We start from the raw sequence: 4,126 nt of genomic DNA on the forward strand, positions 1-4,126 counted from the left end.
GAGGGTTGTGCTCAGTACGACGAGGAATGCATTTGCCTTTGAGGATTGTTGTTGGTTGGAAAATTTATGTTGAAACACAAACTATTTTTAGTGGTGGTAAGTTTTTGCAACTGAGTGTTGGAGCCTGCTACCTCATCCCCTCACCCAATGTTTTTCCTCTATCCAGACGATTGCACCTGCTACTAAGTCATTCAAACAAAGAAGAGTAAGTTATTCAATCATGGGGATATGTTCATCTCGAAGTGTGTGTGTGGGGGGGGGGGCACTGCCCCCATCCTTGCTATAATCATGGAAGAAAAAGAATTTTTAGGGGCTTAGACAGAAGAAAAGTGTGTTCAAGGCAAAATGTGGCGGCTTGTAAAAGCTAGTCAATTTCTCCCAAACACAATTCCTACAAGTTTACTCACTATAAAAGGGTGCCATGACATCCATTCAGAACATTAAACCCGTCTCAACTGGTTTCATCAACACTTGGCACTAGGGTATGTTCCTCTTCCAACTGAAGAGCGTTGTACTATGTTTGCCTCTATCATTGTTGGGTTTGCACATTTGTGCCACATATTTGCACTAAAGTGATGCAAGTTCCATGCCTGATTTCCATGCCGAAATCCCACCCAACTTTGTACCTCCTGACACGATCTCCACCTCTGTGTTGTGCGTTGATCCAAGTGGGTGCTGCAAGTTTACCATGGTGCAAGGAGCAACTGACACTGTTCCAAACAATAGTTCAAAGAGAACCATACTATGGATTAACAAGGGCACATACTTGTAAGAGAGAAAAGGGTAATGGAGGGCGGGGGCTATGATTGTAGGTCAAGAGAACTTGAAATTGTACATCTCTAATTCCAAGACTTAAAATACGCCGATTCACTCGTGAAAATTCATCCAAGCATGCAGAACACCGTGTTTAAAATTTGTGGACACAAGGAAAAGAAATTATTCGGATGACAAAAAATTTCTCTACCTCTGTATGAGACGCAGAAGCAGATGCAGATGCTCATGCACACTGTAAATATGCCAAGTACTAGAACATTGAGGGAGGCCTCTTCCTCTACTTGAGCACCAGGTACAGTCTGAGGGTTGTGCTCAGGACGACGAGGAGAGCATTTGCCTTTGAGGATTGTTGTTGCCTGGAAAATTCATCTTGAAACAGAAACTATTTTTAGTGGTGGTAAGTTTTTGCAATTGAGTGTTGGAGCCTGCTACCTCATCCCCTCACCCAATGCTTTTCCTCTTTCCAGCCTGCTACCTCATCCCCTCACCCAATGCTTTTCCTCTTTCCACACGATTGCACCTCCTACTAAGTCATTCAAACAAAGAAGAGTAAGTTATGCAATCATGGGTCATGGGGATATGTGCATCTCAAAGTGTGTGTGTGTGGGGGGGGGGGCACTGCCCCCATCCTTGCTATAATCATTGAAGCAAAATAATTTTTAGGCGCTTACATAGAAGACAAGTGTGTTCAAGGCAAAATGGGGCGGCTTGCAAAATCTTGTCAGTTTCTCATAAACACAATTGCTACAAGTTTACTCACTATAAAAGGGTGCCATGGCATCCATTGAGAACATTAAACCCATCTCAAGTGGTTTCATCAACACTTGGCACTAGGGTATCTTCCTCTTCCAAATGAAGGGCGTTGTACCTTTTAGCATTGTTGGGTTTGCACATTTGTGCCACATCTTTGCACTAAAGTGATGCAAGTTCCATGCCCGATTTCCATGCCGAAATCCCACCCAACTTTATACCTTCTGACATGATCTCCACCTCAGTATTGTGTGCTGATCGAAGTGGGTGATGCAAGTTTACCACGGTGCAAGGAGCAACTGATACTGTTCCAAACAATAGTTCAAAGAGAACCATACTATGGATTAACAAGGGCACATACTTGTAAGAGAGAAAAGGGTAATGGAGGATGGCATATCCCTTGTTTTATTTCAAATTAAGGTGGTTTCATCTTGAATAGTAGAGCATATATCTGCATCTATAGCACACACATTAGAATATTTTAGCATGTGTAGTGCCCATGTCTATCAAATATTGATGTGTGGCACACAACAGTGGAGCTATGTGCATCTCGGAGGGGTGAGGGCTCCCTCCAGCCCCTATATAATAACTGAAGAAAAAAATATATTAAGGGTTTAGATAAAGAAAATGCAGTATGCACAGAACATCTTGTTGAGAAACATAGTAGAAAACAAAAAAAATCACCATACGATCAACCAAGAACACTATGAATATGCGGTTTGGATTGGATTGCTACCAACTCCAAGTTGCAGCGGAAGAAGAGTCGGAGTAGATCGTACTTGAAATCCCTTGAACCGTCGATGAACGGACCCTTGAACCGTCCACGAAAAATCTCTTGAACGGAAGAGCGCTCGAGTTTCTCGTTCATTCACCAGTAGCATGGTTTCGCTGCAATACATTTTTGTATTCCATCGGTGCATGGTTCCACTAAGGTTTATATCCTTGTATCGTGGCATGGTTTTGCTATAGTGCATCATTATTAATTCCTCTGTGGCATGGTTTCTCCGTAGGATACACCCTTGCATTGTGGCATGGTTTCGCTGCAATACACCACTATTACCCCATCTTTGGCATGGACTTTTGCCGCAGTGTTCCATTTCTTCTATTGGCATGGACTTTCGCCACCTTCTCTCTCTCCCTAGTACCTCGAGAGAGTTTTCCTTGGTCCAAAGTTAAAGCAGCAAATGATATTGACGCCATATTTCAAGTATGGAATGCTGGAACTCGTCTAAATGAGAAATAATTTGATCTTATTCACCTTCATATAATTTATTTTTTCTATAGCCTTTTTTTTGTTCGCCAGCCCAATAACACGCTGTGAAGAAATGCCTGTGTAGCCCTGTTCGCCGGCCCAGGTAACACGGTTTAGAGAAATGAAAAAAAAACTACTAGGAAGGAAGATCGAGCAACTTCACGAACATGGCTGGCTAGCACTCGCCAGGTTAGCAACAAATGATATTTGTCCACTATGAAGTGCTACACTGTATATTAATAGACTGTGTAACATTTCGAATTGTTCGTTTTTAAGATAAAAGTAGATTTTAAATTGCGATCCCTTTTAAATAGTTGCAATTGTGTTCCATCCTTCATAACTTGCAGTTGCGACCCCTCTTAAAAAGATGCAATTGCGTCCCTTCATGAAAAACTTGCAGTTGCGACCCTTCTTGAAAACTTGCAGTTGCGACCACTTCTACAAAATTCCAATTAGGCCCGTCATTCATAACTTGCAGTTGCGATCCGACTTATAAATTTCCATCTTCGACCATCTTTGAATTCTTGCAGTTGTGGCCACATCTAAAAATCTGCAGCTGCGACCCGACTAGAAAGGTTGCCGTTGAGACCTGACTTGAAAGCTTGCAGTTGCGAGCTCATTTAAAAACTTGCTGTTGTGATCCGATTAGAAAGCTTGCAGTTGCGACCTCCTTTTTGAAGCCTCTCAGTTGTGACCCCATTTGAAAATTTGCAGTTGCAACCCGACTTGAAAGCTTTTAGTTTTTTTTAGTTGTGCCCTCATTTAAAAATTTGCAGTATTTACCTAACTTAATAACTTTGGCCACATAAATTTGTTGATTAAAAACTTGTGGAAAAAACATTTTCACCTCAAGGGGAGGCTTGGCTTTTGATATCGTTATAAAAAACATGAAGAAAAAATAAGATTAATAAAAAAATGAGGGATTAAAAAACAAAAGAAAAATGAAGTCAGAAAATGAAAAATATAGAAATTGGAAATGGAAAAGAAAAAAGTGTGAAAAGGATAAATGTAAAAGAACAAACAAAGAGCTAAAAAGGGACCAAAGCAGAAAAAGGCAACATAGCCCGATACACATAAATATAGAAGGTGTACATGTAAAGAAGAAACAGGGAATTCTCAAAAACAGAGAGAGAAACTGGGTCGCTCTCTAACCAAAAAACACGACATGGGGCCGTGACGGACAGGCCATCAGCATGATTTTAATAAACAATACAAAAGCTAAAACGGGCTGGCCGCAGACAACGGAGAGATGCTAGACTCACGGATCCTTTACCTGATCTACAGGGTGATTAGGACCTGATTGGCTGGAATTGAATTAAGTGGGGCGGGCCCATCAGTGAATTTTTTTTG

This window comes from Triticum dicoccoides, chromosome 5B (genome assembly GCF_002162155.2).
Source record: "Triticum dicoccoides isolate Atlit2015 ecotype Zavitan chromosome 5B, WEW_v2.0, whole genome shotgun sequence".
In the NCBI taxonomy this organism is placed as follows: domain Eukaryota; kingdom Viridiplantae; phylum Streptophyta; class Magnoliopsida; order Poales; family Poaceae; genus Triticum; species Triticum dicoccoides.